Here is a 19,469-nt window from a genome sequence, read left to right as displayed (position 1 = left end):
TGCCCCTTTGTGCTCAAAATAATATCTAATACGTCAGTACAGAACATAAGTGCCTTCATGTTCTGGCATGTGTTCACAGTCAATGGCAGCATCAAAGAGACAAGAGATCACTAAAAAGAAGTAACATTTAGGATGGAGCAGAAAAGCAGGTGGATGGGGCTGTTTCAGCAACTTAGTTTGATGATGGTGGCAGATGCGTTCATTTAATCATTCAACAAATCCCTAAGCACTGAGGCCTGAGAGATAATAGGGGCAGACAAGACTTGAGCTCTTCAGGGGTGTGTGTGTGTGTGTGTGTGTGTGTGTGTGTGTGTGTGTGTTGGGAGTGGTGGAGGGCGGGGTACACTAGGAATAAAGTGCAATGACTGGAAGACGTTGGCATACAGACACTTGGAGGAGGACATAGATCAAGCAAATAACCAGATGGCTTCCCGGTGGAAAGGATATCTAAGCAGAGGCTAGAAAGGTCAAGACTACTAAACAGATGTCTTAGCATCCTCTCACAGCACCACTTCCTTCATGCCAATCAGTTGCCTCGTTGAATCTCTGTTCAATTAACAAGTGGTGGAGTAAGTAGGGCAGATCTTTAGCAGCTGTAAGAAGGGAAAAATTATGAATAAAGAAAATTGTGATTGAGAAGGCACAGGGACAACTGAAGAAACTTTAAAATGTTCAGCATGGCCTGTGTAAATTACGAAGGAAGAGAGAAAAAAGAGAAGGTTGGTGCAAAGTAGAAACATATGATGAAAGTAAGGCGAGTGCCCTAAATGTAAACTTGATCTACACAATTGCTGAGAATAGGCGGTAGAATTGTTTGCTTAATATAGTGCACTTATGGTGACAATAATGAAATCAGAATTGCTGATTTCTTCAAGGTCAATTTGAGACCGAGGTTTCGAGCATGGGATGAAGGAGTAAATTTGTTTGTTTTTAGAAAAGGCAGTATAATGATCACAATCTTCAATCTTAAATTGCTTTCTTCATTTAAACAGATGTTTAAAGGGCAAATGGTGAATCTAATATACAAGAGAATATCATACGAAGAACAGGAAAGAACAGGAGAGAGAATGTTCTACTCTTGGCTTCTTTTGGCTCTTTAAGAATATTGCTAATGAGCCCCATCTGTGTCAGCTTCTGAGTCTTTGCAACTTGTTTCTGGTTAGACTCACATCCCTGATTTTTCTTTTATGGAAAACAGCAGTCTAAAATCAAGCCCTCCCGCAGGGAAAGGTTGCCAGGCCATCTGGGGTCCTTCTGGGGACAAGAACAGTTTACCATACCCCATTAGAGGCAGGCAGATAGGCTCTACATAAAGACCAACAGCTGCCTAGCAAGTAAAAAGAGAACACAAATCACCAAAAACAATTTTTACTGCACTGCTTAAAGGAAAACCAAATTTGGTCTCTGCATACCAAAGTTACTGTATCTCTAGGAAAGCAGCAAACTGCCCTGGGGGCATTGTGATGTCCTGCTTTCATTTTTCCAAATTCGTATGCTTTCATCAGTTTCATTTACTGCAGATTTACTTAGAACCTTTAATATGAGTTAACGTACAGCATGACTTTCTGAATGGGGAGTGTTACATAAAGCATTTTCCAAATATGTCTTGTAATATGTTGGGATATTTGCATAGGCCAGTAGTTCTCAAACATTAGCATGCATCAGAATCACTTGCAAGACTTCTTTAAAGAGGAATTGCTGTTCTACCCTGCTCTGTAGTTTCTGATTCAGCAGGTGTGTAGTGGGGCCCAGAATTTGCATTTCTAACAAGTACTCAGATGCTGCTGCTGCTGCTGGTCCAGGGACTATTTGGGGGACCACTGACCTAGGTATATGGTACTCAAACCATTTTAGTTTAAATATGTCTTCAGGGGTTCTTTATATTTTTCAATTCCCAATAAGATATAAACTAAAAAATAGGTCTCAACTCACTGGAATTTGCTGTTTTTGTGGTTAAACCTCCATCTAGTATTTTCAGAAGTATAAACAAAGAATTACTAATGTTCTATTGCAATTCTGCAAGAGACCTACAGGTTGTTCTTATTTATTTATTTGAGACAGTTTCGCTCTTGTGGCCCAGGCTGGAGTGCAATGGCGCGATCTCAGCTCACTGCAACCTCCGCCTTTTGGGTTCAAGCGATTCTCCTGCCTCGGCCTCCTGAGAAGCTGGGATTACAGCCATGTGCCACCATGTCCGGCTAATTTTTTGTATTTTTAGTAGAGATGGGGCTTCTCCATTTGGTCAGGCTGGTCTCAAACTCGCAACCTCAGGTGATCTGCCCGCCTTGGCCTCCCAAAGTGCGGGGATTACAAGCTCATGCTTGTAACAACCGTGCTTGGCCCAGGTTGTTTTATTATGTGTGTATAATATGACAACATTTGGGTTTCCCACAATTAAGGAACATTGACTTACAGTATTTTACAATTTCAGATTCCATCCTGTTGATGATTCATTAAGAGAAGCAGTCTTCTTACAGATTATGGCAGGGATTTTTTGCATCAGAAGATACTTGCTGTACAGGTGTTTGGATTTGTTTTTTTGTATTTCATTAAATTTTTGGTCCTGGGGAAAAAAACCAACTTCTAGGCACTTCTCAGAGGTGCAAAAGTTTCTCTGTGGCCATGAAGATAAGAGATGGTGGAAATATCAATAAAGAGCTCCGAGGGCCGGGCAAGGTAGCTCATGCCTGTAATCTCAGCACTTTGGGAGACTGAGGCGGGTGGATCACTTGAGGTCAGGATTTCAAGACCAACCTGGCTAACATGGTGGCCAATCCCATCTCTACTAAAGATACAGAAATTAGCAAGGCATGATGACAGGTGACTGTAATCCTAGCTACTTGGGAGGCTGAGGCAGGAGAATCGCTTGAACCCGGGAGTCAGTGGTTGCAGTGAGCTGAGATCACACCATTGCACTCTAGTCTGGGCAACAGATTGAGACTGTGTCTCAAAAAAAAAAAAAAAAAAAAACCCAAAAGAGAAAAAAAAAGAGCTCTGAGAGCTGTGAACCCAGTGAGTTAAGTACCAAACCTGGTTTACAAACCAATTTTAAATCAAATATATGTGTATAGATATTCTCTATTTGGTGTAAATATCTAAGGCGTACTTTCAGGCCAACTAATCCCAAACCTGCCTTTTCATTAAACATGCATCTGTTGCTCTTGGGGTCCAAGAGAGAAACCAAAATTGAAGTTCAGTATTTATTATTATGCTAGTGATTATCAGCAACAATCCTGGTACATACCTGTTATTCAAAAACTCCTGGAACTAGATGTGTTTCAAAGTTGAAAATTCAGAATGTCTACCATTTTGGAATGATAAACAGTAAACACATTTTGGAATATATGTAACATTTCCAGCAGGGTCCAGGACAGCACCTGATAAAGAAATGAATTAAAATTTCTACAGAAAATATACACATAGTCACACTAAGTGGCATAAATAAAGACAATGAACAGTTTTATAATGGTTACATTTTGCTACCAAGTAAGTTCAAGTTAAGTCATATTTTTTCTTTAACTTTAAAAAATAGCTTTATTGAGGTATAACTCACATTCCATAAAATCACTATTTTAAAGTGTACAATTCAGAGGTCTTTAGCATACTCACAGATCTGTGCAAGCATCACCACTATCTAATTTTACATTATATCCATCACTCTATTTCTCATTTCTCCTGGCTCCTGGTAACCACTAATCTACTTTCTGTCTCTATGGATTCACCTGTTTTGGACACTTCATAGAAACGGACTCATACAATATTGGCCCTTTGTGTCTGCCTTCTTTTGCTTAGCATAGTGTTTTCAAGGTTCATCTATGCAGTAATGTGTATCAGTACTTCATTGCTCTATGTTGCTGGATAATATTCCATTTTATGGCTATACCAGATTTTGTTTATCCATTCATCAATCAGTGAACACTTGGGTTCTCCACCTTTTAGTTATTATGAATAATCCTGCTGTGAACCATTAGGAAAAAGTTTTTGTGTTAACATGTAGATATACACATAAGAGTGGACAAGTTTTTGTGTGAACATGCAGATATGTACCTGAGCGGGCAAGTATATATATCACACACATGGAATTATATCTAAGACATATATGTATATGTATGCCTAACAGTGGAATTTCTGGGTTGTGTGGCAATCCCGTTTAATTATTTTTTAGGAACTGGAAAACTTGTTTTCCAAAACAGCTGCACCACTTTCCATCCCCACCGGCATGATGGTTCCAATTTCTTCTCATCCTTGCCAACACTTGTCCTTGTGCATCTTTTTTATTATAGCCATCCTTGTGACTGTGAAGTAGTATTTAATTGTGGTCTTGATTTTTATTTCCCTAATGGCTAATGATGTTGACCTTTTTTTCATGTACTTATTAGTCATTTCTATATCTTCTTGGGAGAAATATTTATTCAAACCATTCACTTATTTTAAAAATTGAGTGATTTCTCTTTTTGTCATGGAGGTATAACAATTCATCATCAGTGCCTCTTGAATTGTTGCAAGCCTTTGGTTAATTTGTAGAGTTCTGAAAAAGTTGGATTTTTAGCATTTTTGCGAATATTTTTATAACTTTTATAGAGGGTCTGATTTGCAGAGCTTCTTATCCCGCCATTCCGGAAGTGCTTCCCAGGTCATGTCTTATAGACTATAAAAAGCCTTTCATTTTTCAAAACTTTTTTGAGCTGTAGAACTGTGAATCATGCGTTGCTCTGAATATAAATTCTGCCCTCATTTCACCTTTTTGGTGTACATATGATTTGAATAAAGGAGATGGCAAAATTGTGTAACTGAAAATATTACTTTTCAATGTAGAGTAGAACCTAGTGATGAGGATGTGAAAAGAAAATTGAAAATGGAGATGATTATGTCAGAGTTGTCTAAAAGGGAGCTGGGAGGACATGAGGAGTTGGACCTCAGTCACATACACACCCAGACGGAATTTGACCTATTTAACTGGGCCAAATTATAAAACCAGTTGCATTTGATTTGAGCTGTAGTCCTGGGCCGGATCACCGACGTCCTGGAGAAATAGTTACACAAAACTAAGTTGATCTTCAACTAGAGACATCCTAAACTGATAACCAGCCATCATCAATCATGAACTGTGCTAAAACCCTCCAGGGTATGAACTTACAATAGTCGTTATAAGCCCTGCCTTACCTTGCCTGGATAGAACACGATTTAGCTGCTTGCTAGATTTGTGTCTCTCAAATTGCAATTCCTAAGGCCCTGATTAGAACACCTATTCTTGGCCTGGTGCATTGGCTCACACCTGTAATCCCAGCACTTTGGGAGGCTGAAGCGGGCTGAGCACAAGGTCAAGAGATTGAGACCATCCTGGCCAACATGGTGAAATCCTGTCTCTACTAAAAATCTCAAAATTAGCTGGGCATGGTGGCGCATGCCTGTAGTCCCAGCTACTCAGGAAGCTGAGGCAGGAGAATAACTTGAACCTGAAAGGTGGAGGCGGCAGTTAGCCGAGATCATGGCATTGCACTCCAGCCTGGGGACAGAGTGTGACTGCGTCTCAAAAAAAAGAACGCCTATTCTGCTTGCTGCTCTGTAGAGTTGGTTGTATTTCTTACTCATTGACAAGGAAGAGGTAAACATATATCCTACATTTTTATGTTGATATTGTAGAACAACTTTGTTATAATGCTACCTACATGAGAAGAAACAATATTAGTGTTGTTAATTTATATTTATTTTATATTAAGAAAGACTTGTTTTCATAACAGGCCAAACCCCAGATGTTTTGGTTTTTACTGGCAGAAAGTAAAGGCAATATAAAAATTTAATTAAGGTTGTAACTCTTCCATAAATTTATAAATTTCACTGACAACCAATTACTCTGTGTTTTGATATGTTCTGCCCTTTAAAAATATGAGAATTATAAAAATTAGTTGAATTATAAGAATTTATTGAAAAACCATCAAAGTTTTAGTATTAAGTTGCTAAGAGTTTCAAAGAGTCATGTTTTGCTTATAGATTTTAGACACCAGGACAGGATACCAGAAACTCGCTTGGTAGTGTAGGAGAGAGAGAAGTGTCTTCCCTCCACCTTTCTAGGTTCTTTGTCTAGGCTATAAATTAAATCACCATTAGACAAATTAGCAGGAGAAAAACCATGTTTAGTTAAATGCATACACACAGGAGTTCCATGAAAATAGATAATTCAAGCTTACACAGCATCCTGAATTATATACAGAAAGGAATAGGGACTTGGGGCTTCTGGTGGGCAGTGGAGAGAAATTTCAGAAGGATGAGGGGAGGAAATGTATGGTGAATAAAAGTTGTCTTGTTATGCAGATTAAAAGTCAGCTAATAGAGTTGTTAGAGCAGCCCTCTTTCTGATACAGATACTTTTACTGATGTAGATTTCTTTTATAGACGTAAATTTCTTGTATACAAGGATGGGTTTTCAGAGCTACTCCTGTGTCTGCAGAGTATCAGAATAAGGAGCTCAAAACATGCTAAAAAAGCTTATTTTGGGGTGGCATATTCTGGTGTCCTATATGACTATATTTTGGGATGTCCTGAGTCTCCACACTAGCAATGAACAACTCTTGGGAGCCTTAGAACTGGTATTTATTGAGCATATACTACTTGTCTGGGAACATGTGATTGTGTTTGGAGATAGGGCCTTTAAAGAGGTAATGAAGGTAAAATTAGGCCATGTGGGTAAGCCCTGATTCAATATGACTGGTGTCCTTCTAAGAAGAGTAGATTAGGACATAGACTGAAGTTTGGCCACGTAAGGTCACAGTGAGAATGTGGTCACCTACAAGCCAAAATAGAAGCTTCAGAAGAAACTAAACCTGACAACACTTAGATCTTGGGCTTTCAGCCTTCAGAAGTGTGAGAAAATAAACTTCTGTTGTTTAAGCCTCTCAGTGTGTTGCATTTTTTTAATGGAAGCCCTAGCAAGCTAACCCAATGGGGCAAGAAGATAATAAAATAAGAAAACACGTGTGACAATGCGATGCAAGCACAAGGAAGAAAGGAGGGCTGAAGGGGCTGCTGTATGTGACAGCGTGGCTCAGAGAAGACATCTGTCTCTAGTGACATTTGGGAGACTTGCGTAAAGTGAGGAAGTAGACCTTGTGGACATCTGGGAAGAGATGGAAAAGGTAACAAGTGCAGAATTTCTGAGGTTGAAATGTATTTATCACCTCATGATGACTGCTCTTGCATTCCGAGACCAGGGAAAACAGATGCATCTTTAAGAAATAGGCGAGTAGGGTCACTTGGCCTGAAAGCACTCTGAGACACACAGGGTTTGGGGCTGTAGGAGTGGTCTCCAATTGCCTGGTGGTACCTAGAGATTGGTTGGTTTGCATTTGAAAGACAGGCCCATTGAGTCCTTTGCTCTCTCTGAAAAGTGGCTATCCCTGGATGGGACAGTCTCTGGTCAGCAAGATTTTAAGATGTCAAAACATCATAAAATACAAAAAAAAAATTAAAAAATGGTTAATACAAGCAAATAGTGAAGATCCATGCAGATACATTTGATCTAAAGTTAGTTTGTTACTAGGTTTGGTACTTAACTCAGGATTCATAGCTCAGTTCACTCTCAGAGTCCTTTAGTGATATTTCCACCATTCCCCATCTTCTATCACAGCAACAAAGAAAGTTTAGCACCTGCAAGGAAGTGTCCGATTTCACTAAAAAAAGTTAGAAGTTTTTTCCTAAAAACATTAAACGTTCTTTAGTGAGATCAGATAAATGCACGCGCGCACACACACACCCCTCTATAAGTTTTTAGACATAATTAAAGCGAGGCTTAGGGCAGTTAAATAATATTCCTAATATCAACAGAGAGTTAAAATTTTGTCTGATTATAAATCTCATATTTTACATTTTTTAAAATCACATTTTTGAAAACAATAGAGGCTTAATTTCAGATGCTTAGGGAATAGTCTGATGGTTTATTTGTCCAATCAATGGTGTCATCTAGTGGCAATTCATTCAAATTTCAACCGAATACCCTACAGGGATATATATGCTAAAGTCATTAGAGAGTATGACTAAGCAAAGCTGCTCCAACTTAAATGACTGTCAAATGATAGTCATCACTTTTTGAAATAATTAGATTCAGAGGAAGTTACAAAGATATTACAAGGAGGCCTGTGCACTCTTCATCTAATTGTTTCATTTTGTCATTCTTACTTTTTGCCTATTGTGAGTAGTGCTGCTGTGAACATATGTGTGCAGGTATGTATTTAAACACCGGATTTCACAGTTTGGGAGGATATATAAGAAGGAGTGGAATTGCAGAGTCATATAGTAATTGTATGTTTAACTTTTTAAAAACTGCCAAACTGTCGTACAGAGGCTGAACCATTTTGCATTCTCACCGTCTATGTATGTGTTCCAATTTCCTACATCCTCACCAATACTTGTTATTTTCTATTTTTAAACCATAGTCGTCCTAGTGGCTGTGAAGTGGCGCTTATGGTGGTTTCAGTTTTGTTTTCCTCACAACCAGTGCTCTTGAGCATCTTTTATGTGCTTGTTGGCCACTTGTATATCTTTTATGGAGAAATGTTTATTCAAGCCCTATGCTTATTTTTTAAATTGGGTTGTTGACTTTTTGTTGTTGAACTGTTTTAAGAGTTCTTTATACATTTCTGGATACTGGGCCTTTATCAGATATAATTTTTAAATATATATATATATAGAGAGAGAGAGAGAGAGAAAGAGAGAGAGAGGAAGGTGTCTTTTAACTTTCTTGATAATAATATCCTTTGATGCCCAAAAGTTTTTCAGTTTGATGAATCCCAATTTATCTTTTCTTCTTTTGTTGCTCATGCTTTTGGTATTGTGTCTAAGGATTTATAACCAAATCCAAGTTAGTGAAGATTTATTCCTGTTTTCCTCTAAGAGTTTTATAATTTTAGCTCTTATATTAAGGTGGCTGATTCGCTTAGAGTTAATTTTTGTATATTTTTTAATATATTGTGTGAAATATAAAACATTCCCAGAATTAAAGAAAAACATGATTTAACACATGAAAAGGCTCAACTAGTTGCTAAAAACAAAATCTATTAATTAAAACACCACATATATAAATGTGGGGAAAAAACCTTGGTTAGTTTTGAGAGAGGTAAAAACAGATTTCCTATAAAGAACTGAAAAAGAAAATTAAATCAGAACTAAAATGACAGTGGATAATCTCAAAAGTTTTGGGGAAAATATCCCTTAACATAAAATTCTAGCTAATTATCTTTCAACTGTGAGTGCAAAATAAAGAGGTTTTCATTTAAGTAAAGACTCAGACATTTAACTTCTAAGATACCCTCTGTAAATCAGTTACTATGAGATATGCCATATTTAAAAAATCCAAACTCAAAAATTCTAGAGGAGTAAGATGTAAGGAACAATGTAAGCAGAGAAATCAAATAAACAATATTGGTTGTAAACAAATTCTAAGAATAAACAAAATGTTAAATAAACATTTGGGGAAAATGGAAATACCAATATGAGAGGTTTGTGGCTTTGCAGCATTTGTGAATGGAGGAAAGTATTAAGATTTCTACATTGCTTAAAGGCAAGATATGCCTCTTTAGAAATAACCTTTAGGTTGCATAATGGCTGCTTAAAGATGTCTACATCAAAATCCCACAAACCTATAAATATATTGCCTTATATGGCAAAAACAATTTTTAAAGTGTGATTAACTTAAGAATGTTGATGTTGAGGCCGGGTGGGGTGGCTCACGCCTGCAATCCCAGCATTTTGGGAGGTCGAGGCGGGCAGATCACAAAGTCAAGAGATCGAGAGCATCCTGGCCAACACGGTGAACCCTTGTCTCTACTAAAAATATAAAAAAATAGCTAGGTGTGGTGGTGCACACCTGTAGTCCCAGCTACTTGGGAGGCTGAGGCAGGAGAATCATTTGAACCTGGGAGGCGGAGGTTGCAGTGAGCCGAGATCATGCCATTACACTCCAGCCTGGCGACAGAGCGAGAGTCTGTCTTGGAAAAAAAAAAAAGAATATTGATGTTGAAAGGTTATCCTGTATTATCCAGAAGGTGAGCGCAATGCAATCAAAAGGTTCCATCTAAGAATTCAGAAGGAAAGGAAAAGAGGTCTGACAACAGAAGCGAGAAGTCAGAGTGACGCCATGAGCCAAGGAATGAGGGAAGCTAACAGGAAGTTAGAAAAAGCAGAAACGTGGATTATTTTCTCCAGAAGTAACACAGCCTTGCCAAAGCGTTTTGGACTTTTGACCTCCAGAACTGTAACAGGGCTGCGTTGTTTTAAGCTGTAAAGTTTTTGGTAATTTGTTATAGCAACAATAGGAAACTAATACAATAGCTTTAAGTATTTGTGTTAAAATTTAAGGGTGACTCACGGAAGAATAAAGATAGAATGTATAATTTCTAAACCATTTAGAAAATGGAACAAAAAAATTTGAACAATTCAACAAATCACAGAAGTAAACAGAAAAAAAAAAGAAAAATGCAGCCAGTAGAAAGCCAAATATTAAAATGTCAAGAGCAAATCTAAATATAGCAATAAAAATCGCAAATATAAATGAGTTACACTCACCCATTATAAAACAGATTCTCAGGTGACTATTAAAAAACAAAACAAAAGCTACACTTTTCTATGTGCTATATAAAAAGATTCTCCTGAGACAAAATAATAGCGGGATGTCTGCTTTCGGGCAGAAGGGAATATTTGATGCTGAACTAGCCTTCTCGCTCCCAACAGCTAGAGAATTAGACACAATATAGGAAATAACTGTTTTCAGACTTTGTACAATAGGCGATGCAAGACTGATTCTTGACGTTTATGTAATTATTTTTTTGGCTTCATCTATTTTAAGTAGTAATTTAGCAAATTTAGCTTAAGACTCATTTTGCCTTTATCACTACTTTATCATTTGTTGAATACCGAAAGGTAACATTACTTTCTATTATTTTTTGTTAACTTTGACGTCTTCTCCAATTGAGTGCTGAGAGTAACATTTTCATCAGTGCCTGGGCTGATGAAATCAGAATCTCTCAAGATGAAGCCCAGGCCTTCAATATCTTAAAGCTTCAGGTGATTCTAAAGTTCATGAGGGCGGTGGGCGGTGGCTCACGCCTATAATCCCAGTACTCGTGGGAGGCTGAGGCGGGCGGATGACCTGAGGCCAGGACTTCCAGACCAGTGTGGCCAACAAGGTAAAACCCTGTTTCTACTAAAAATACAAAAATTAGCCAGGATGGTGGCAGGTGCCTGTTACCTCAGCTACTCTGGAGGCTGAGGCAGGAGAATCGCTTTAACCCAGGAGGCAGGGGTTGCAGTGAGCCGAGATCACGACACTGCCCTCCAGCCTGGGTAACAGAGCAAGACTCTCAGAAAAAAAGAAAAAAGTTCATTAGGATTGGAAAATGACTATTATATCTGAAAACAAAATCAAACAGAAACTTGTTTAGAATAATAAGTAATGAAGGACATTTTCTGCAGATTATTTTGTCATATGAATTAACTATTAATTGAAGCCAGGTGCGAGTTATAATGATGCATCCTTTTAATCAATAGAAAGATGCCATGTAGATCAGACTTTCTACTATATTTTTTCATTCTACAAAAACATATTGAATGCTTACTATAATCTAGGCTTTGTGCACTGGAAACCAGAGTGAACAAAATAGTCATGGTCCCTTCAGAACTTTATGGACTGGAGGAGCCAGACATTAAACATACAGTCATACAAGTCAGTGTTTAAAAATGATCGGTGGCAAATGCTATGACAAACAGTACCGGGGCTCAGAGGGCCTGCGTGGGAGGCTCCTGTCCTCGTCGAAAATGTCAGGGAAGTTTGAGTTTTCGTTGAAATATTTGAGTTGAGAAATTAATAAGGTGAAGGGAGGTGGGCAAGATAACTGTTTCCTAGGAAAGAAAGGAGCGTCTGCCATGTTTCTAAGATGGAAAGTTGTGCAGGGCAGCCCTCCTTACACTCTAGTGTGCATAAGAATTGTCTTGGGGGTTGGTGGGCGCGGTGGCTTACCCCTGTAATCTCAGCACTTTGGGAGGCTGAGGTGGGCGGATCACCTGAGGTCAGAAGTTTGAGACCAGCCTGGCCAACGTGGCGAAACCTCATCTCTACTAAAAATACAAAAAGTAGTGGTGCCGAGATGGCACCGCTGCACTCCAGTCTGGATGACAGAGTGAGACTCCGTCACACACAAAAAAATTGTCTGGAGGGATCTTATTAAAAGGCAGTAAATCGACAAACCTGCAGTGGAACCTGCTTACACGTGATTCTAATTGATGTTGCTGGTCCACATTCCACACTTTAAGTATCAAGAGAAGGACATTCAAGAAACTGAATGAATTTTGGTATGGTTTGGACCCCAGAGCTGGAGAGAAATAAAGCAGGAGCCTCATGGTACTGCAGGGCCACTTATGTCATTTAGTGCTAACAGTTTGCCACTTAAATCTTGCATTGTGTAAATTGATGGTAATTATCATCTAGAATTTACAGCTTTTTTTTTTCCCTCTCTCTTCCCACCTATCTCTTATGGAGAAAAATGATTGTAACTCTTTCACTGAATTGGGTGAAAACCCTTAGCCAAAGACTGCAAGAAATGCGCTTGTAGTTAAAGTTAGGCTTATTTGTTTAGTTTGCTGCCAGAAAGAGGGAATGCATTGCATGTAACCATGGGGCTTCCTATAATGTTTAGGATTATGGCGAGTGGTTCTAAAGAGGGTCTAGGGAAGAGAGGACACATTCTGGGTTGGCTCGTGTCTAGAAGCAGCAGTTTGGTGTTCCAGTAATCCCGTCCTTTTCTCACCTGCGTACCTCCAGAGATCAAACTCTTTTCTTTCTTTTTCAGCACTTACTGAGTCCATGTCTGATAATGCCACTATCTGAGTCTCCTATAGGACTGTTTCTTTTTTCTTCTGCTAGTTTTCATTCATGTTGTGTGGTCCTTTCACGAAACTTAAAAAAAAAATTATTATTATGCCAGACTTTGCATTTGTAAAATTACAGAAACAATTGGTGTTCCGGGAAGATGTAATCTACTAGAGTGGATTTACATTACTTTTGTCTGGCTTCTTCGTATTGTTCCAACTTCGGGCATTGAGCTAATTTGAAACTGAGCTTCAGTTTCCCTGAGGGCCATCCACTTCCAGTTCACCCTGCTCCTAGGAGGCAACTCTGAAACCGAAGAAAGAAGGTTCATTAAGCACTGTTTTGGCAAGTTCTGGATCTCATTTCCGTTCTTCAAACCCGGTGACTCTTAAAAGCACTGTTCAACCCCTCAGACTCCTCCTCTGGGATTGACACAGGAAACCTCCAGGATTGGCAAACATCTCCAAGGGAAAAGTGACCCTCCCCGGGCTTTTGGCTCAATACTTCTTCATACTTTATTAGCTCTGTGATTCCACCAAGCAGTTTTTAAAAAATTGTCCAGCCTTTCTAATTGTCTTCAGTGGGAAGCTTGATCTGCCATTCCTAGAAGCACAAGTCCATACCATATATAATTTTTATAAATTAATTATATTTTATTACCTTTAAAGTTCTTGCATAAAATTGGCTATCTGGGTATGGTGTATTTATAAACTCTTTATTAGTAGAAATAAGTTGTTAGCCAGTACCTCACTCTTCCAAACCATGGTGGTTAACCAGACTAATTTGCCTTTCTAGAAGAGTAGTTTGCATTTCTTTAAAGGCAGAGTCTGCTAGAAACTTGCTGTTGCCCCGCAATGCTTCTCAATTAAGTTGTCCAGTTCTGTTTTCTCCTACTGGCTCCTCTTTAATTAATCAAAGATTTAGACACTCCTGAGGGGAAATAGCAGTTATAACCCTCCACGCACTGAAGTAATAGATTCATTCATTCAGCCTTTGCTTTTGTAAGACTTGTCATCACAGAAGGTAGAGTGTCAATGGTAATTTGGAGACATTACGTCATTACCAATGGATCTGAGACTGTAATGGTTTCCTTTCCTAAACCATGTGTATCATGCACATGTGTTAAAAAGGAGAGTTGTTTGCAGAGTCAATACAATTTTGCCATTACAAAATCTGCAAAGGGACACAACAGAGTCTCTTCCAAACTTGCAGTTTAAACATAATATTTTCTTTACCTGCTTTCCCGCTGACGTTAATTTAAATTTACACTAAGCTAAAGGATGTTTATAGTTTGAAGGAAAATGCTCAGTTGAAGTTGTGAGGCCAACAGAGCAGAAATGGAAACTTTCCAATCTGAAATCATTTCATAGTATGATTTAATGATGACAAAACCTGAGTTCCCAGAAAAATATAATTTCCATTTCCCTTACGCCACGTGTTCATCCGGTTTGAATTGTTGATATCCCTGAACCTGGACCAACATCAGGAAGTGCCCCGAATAGAAGTGATTTTGCAGTTATTTCCCTAGATCTGGAAGGCGAAACTGCAGCAGAACATCAGTGGGCCCAATCCGATCATATTAAGTGTGTCTCAGGGAAACTGCTTTGTCAGAGGCCAGCATTACTATTAGAGATTATAAAGTTATTACTGCATTTAAGGATGTTAGAGAAATGTCATACTAACGGGAATGTTAAGAGCCATCTTAATGACTGTGGAAACTTGGAACAGAGGTATATTTTAAATATTAATTAAGAAAGACATTATGGAAATCTATCAAAATAGTGAGTTAAAAATAGGAAAGGAAGTGTGATGAAATTGGTTATATTTTTGCCTCGTGGTAAAGACAAACAAACAACAATAAAAACACTTCAAAATTGAACTGTCTTTAGTCACTCTAAACTCCAGAGAGAGAAAATGAATTACCAGATAGAAATCACCTCTGGTCTCCACACAGAGGCAACATGTAACTACTGACCTCTGCCTGCCCGATTTCCACACTGTTTCTGGGAGAATAGCCTATCATTCTTTCCCTTCCAGGGAAGCACACCAAGCAAATATGGGCAAATTTTTGAAGGATTCATAAGAAGCTGGTAGTGGGGCTACAGTACATAACTGTGTTATTCTGTTCCCATGAGCAGAGCTAATTGAGTGCGTTATCCTATAGTCAAAAGTTTTCCTTTAAAAATTGTGAAACGAGTCAGTTTCAGTAAAGATGAATCAGGCTTGTTAAGAGTGCTAGGGGAAATGATCATGATTTAACAATACTTTTAAATGCTTGGCAACAAGATCTACCCAGGCTTTTGTAAGGGCTCTGGCATTTAATATGTGTTACATGTTCCCAAAGAAAGGTATTTGATTTTGAATCATAGATCTGCTTGAAGACATATTCTTTAAAAAAAAAGTTGATGCCAGTCCACGACGTGTTCATGATCTTCCGTGGTCATCAAAGTCCACGCAGATGCCCAATTTAATCCTGTCTTGTGGGTGGTTATATGATATTACACATTACTTGTTGTTGAGCTAATCCTGTAGCATGGATGGTGTGTTAGTTTCCTATTGCTGTTGTGACCAATTACCACAAATTTCCTGGCTTAACATAACACAGATGTATGATCTTAGTAAATTGAAGTTTTGGAGGTCAGAAGTTGGAAATGCATCTTCCAGGGCTAACGTCAAGGTGTCAGCAAGGTAGAGCTCCCTCCCCAGGCTCTGGGGGAGAAAACTTCCCATGCCTCTTCCAGTTTCTAGAGCTGCCTACATTTCTTACCTCCTGGCTGCATCCACTCTGACCTCTGCTTCTGTTATCACATCTGTTCTTTGACCTTCCTGCCTCTCTGTTCTTGTAAGGACCCTCGTGATTTTTCTGTCAAGCCACTGTCAAAAATGAACACAACTGGACATTAAAGCAGTGAATACAGATTTTATTCAATAACCACTGTGTGTTGGGGAAGGAGCCAGCTCCATTCTGATTTGTGCAGAGGTAATTGGGTATTTTAAAGAAAGAATGAGGGGATAGGGAGAGGGAATGTCAGGGGTTGAGTAGAATTAGGAAAGTGAACGATTGCAGTCAGTGGAAGGGGGAATTGGTGTGCGCGAAACCCATCTGGGTTGGCTAACTGGCACTTGTTGAAATGTGGCTCCTGCCAACAGAGGCCCCATCTCCAGGTATTGGCTGGAACAAACGGTAAATTCTTCTGGCAGTCTTATAATCACCAAAGTTCAGATTTTATGAGTAATTCTGTGATGACAGTGATTCTATTTAATTTCCAAATAAATGTATTTATTTATGCAATTAAAAAATATTGAGTATTAGCTATAAAAGCTTTAATTCCTCAAGGGGTCTTCATAGAGACTATTTTCTTTACCCCTGACTCTCCAGTCCCTACCACAGTGCCTTGGACTTCAATAATCAATAATTCTTTGACATAGGTAAGTGAACATGTTTGATGCAGCTATGAGAGAAGGAAGCACAGGAAACACTCCAATGGATAGGACAGCACAGGGCATGTGATTTGGAAACTAAAATACTTGTGATCTTAGTAATGTAGCAGGGGTATGCCAGGGAGCTGGGAAAATAGGATTATGAAGGGCATTGAGGAAAAACAATTTCAAGGTTGATATTGTAGAAGACAGAAGGTGAAACCCCGTCTCTACTAAAAATACAAAAATTAGCTGGGCGTGGTGGTGGGTGCATGTAATCCCAGCTACTTGGGAGGGTGAGGCAGGATAATCACTTGAACCCAGGAGGCAGAGGTTGCAATGAGCTGGTTGCACTCCAGTGTGGGTGACAGAGCGAAACCCTGTCTCAATAAAAAAAAAAAAAAAAAAAAAAAAAAAAAAAAAAAGGATAAACCAGGTGGAGATGGGAAAGGCATCAGAAGAAGAGGGGAGAAAAACAGGAAGCACATCGTAGACAGCCAGCTACGACTTTGTCACATAAAACGTTATTAAAAATGTTCTCTACTTGAATTTAAGGAGTGCAGGCTGTTTCCTCGGGTACATTAGTGTATAATATACTTTGCCTATTTGATACTACAAATAACTAATGAAGAGTTTGAGCTGTGTGAAATTAAAACATTTGAAGATAACCTCTTATTTCCTACATGGAAGTATCCTCTCATTCATCTTCAAAGCAAAATGTCAATTTTTGATGGTTAATCCATCATCCAGGTATAGTCAATGATCGTAATCAGAAGAGGCTTGGAACCCTTTTAAAAATGCATGCAAATAGTGAAATGAATTTAAGAGACAGTATAAAATGTTTTGCAAAAGCTTCCACACCTATTTCAGCATCTCAGGCAAATTAAGAAATTAAAACCTGAAGCTGCAAAGAACTACAGAATCAGGAAATCCTTCAATACTAAAAGATGTTTTCTCTGTAAGTAGTGCTTAACATATTAAACCAAAAATTTCATAATGAAAAATCTGCTTTTTACATGGCTTGGAGAGAAACAGAGAGTTGACTTCTCACAGTATATTATAGCCACATGTCAGTTCCTCTGACATGTTCCCTTTATACGTGTATTTTACCTGTATTACTTGACCCATCCCCTCTCAATGCGTTTGACACACTCAAACACTTTCTTCTTCAGTAAAGGACATCCTAGCCTCAGTAGCTCAGATCATCTTGAGTCCTCTCTTCCCGTCACAGCCCCACATTCAAACCAGCAGGGCTTGTTTTGTTTATTTTCTGTCTGCTCTCCTTGGATGTAAGCTCTGAGGGAGTGGGGATCTACTCAGTCCTGATGGTAAACAAATCCTCAGTGTCTAGACAGAGTAGATATTAAATGCATGTTTATTGAATAAATTAATAAAAACTTTAATAATTTTTTGTATCAAATATTCATTGTCTTTGGTGGTATTTTCTTTCTATAGACTATTTTTAGGGGCAGTTCTAGATTCTCAGCAAAATTGTAAAGAAAGTACAGAGATTTCTTTTATACCTGTACTCCCCTCACAGATGCAGAGCCTCCCCCATTATCAAATCCCCATCGTTAGTTACAATTGATGAACCTATATTGATACCTCATTATCACGGAGAGTCCATAGTTTACATTTGGGTTTCCTCTTGGTGTTACGCATACTGTGGGTTTGCACAAATTTATAACAGCATGTATCCACCATTACAGTATCATACAGAGGAATTTCACTGTCCTAAAAAGCCTCTGTTCCCCTCCCACTCGTCCCTTCCTCTCCTGTAACCCCTGGCAACCACTAATCTTTTCACTGTCTCCATAGTTTTGCCTTTTCCAGAATGTCATGTAGTTGGAATTATACATTATGTAACCTTTTCAGATTGGTTTATTTCACTTAGAATATTACTTCTTTCAGGGTTCCTCCACTTCTTTTCATGGCTTGATAGCTCATTTATTTCAATTGCTTAGTTTTGAAAGAAACTGTCATGCTATCTTTTAAAGTGACTCTATCATTTTGTATTCCCACCAGCAATGAAAGAGAGTCCCTGTTATTCTATGGCCGTGTCAGCCTTTGGTGGTGTCAATTTTGGCCATCCTAATAGATGTGTAGTGGTATCTTGTTTTAATTTGCATTTCTCTGATAACTATGATGTAGTATATTTGTTCATATGCTCATTTGCTATCTGCATATCTTTTTTGGTAAAGTATCTGTTAAGGTCTTTGGCTCATTTTTAAATTGGATTGTTTTCTTATTGTTTGATACGGTTTGGCTGTGTCCCCACCCAAATCTCATCTTGAATTCCCATGTGTTGTGGGAGAGACCCAGTGGGAGGTAATTGAATCATGGGGGCCAGTCTTTCCCTTGCTGTTCTCATGACAGTGAATAAGTCTCATGAGATCTGATGGGTTTAAAAAGAGGAATTCCCCTGCACAAGCTCTTTCTCTCTGCCTGCTGCTATTCACACAAGATGTGACTTGCTCCTCCTTGCCTTCTGCCATGATTCTGAGTCTTCCCCAGCCATGTGAAACTCTAAGTCCAATTAAACCTCTTTTTTTTGTAAATTGCCGAGTCTCTGGTATGTCTCCATCAGCAGTGTAAAAACGGACTAACACAGTAAATTTGTACCAGGAGTGCAGTGCTGCTGAAAGATGCCCAAAAATGTTGAAACAGTTTGGAGGGCTCAGAAGAAGACAGGAAAATGTGGGAAAGTTTGGAACTTCCTAGAGACTTGTTGAATGGCTTTGAATAAAGTGCTGATAGTGATATGGACAATGAAATCCAGGCTGAGGTGGTCTCACATGGAGATAAGGAACTTGTTGGAAACTGGAGTAAAGGTGACTTTTGTTATGTTTTAGCAAAAAGACTGGCAGCATTTTGTTTCTGCCCTAGAGATTTGTGGAACTTTGAACTTGAGAAAGATAATTTAGGTTATCTGGTGGAAGAAATTTCTGAGCATCAAAGCATTCAAGATGTGACTTGGGTGTTGTTAAAAGCATTCAGTTTTAAAAGGGAAACAGAGCATAAGAGTTTAAAAAATTTGCAGCCTGACAATGCAATAGAAAAGAAAATCCCATTTACTGAGGAGAAATCCAAGCCGGCTGCAGAAATTTGGAAAGTGATGAGTAGCTGAGTGTTAATCCCAAGACAATGAGGAAAATGTCTCCAGGGCACGTCAGAGGTCTTCATAGCAGCCCCT

The sequence above is a fragment of the Aotus nancymaae genome, unplaced genomic scaffold (genome assembly GCF_030222135.1).
Source record: "Aotus nancymaae isolate 86718 unplaced genomic scaffold, 86718_ANA_hifiasm-v0.15.2.pri h1tg000108l, whole genome shotgun sequence".
Classification (NCBI taxonomy): Eukaryota; Metazoa; Chordata; class Mammalia; order Primates; family Aotidae; genus Aotus; species Aotus nancymaae.
Note: the sequence above shows the minus strand (reverse complement) of the source record.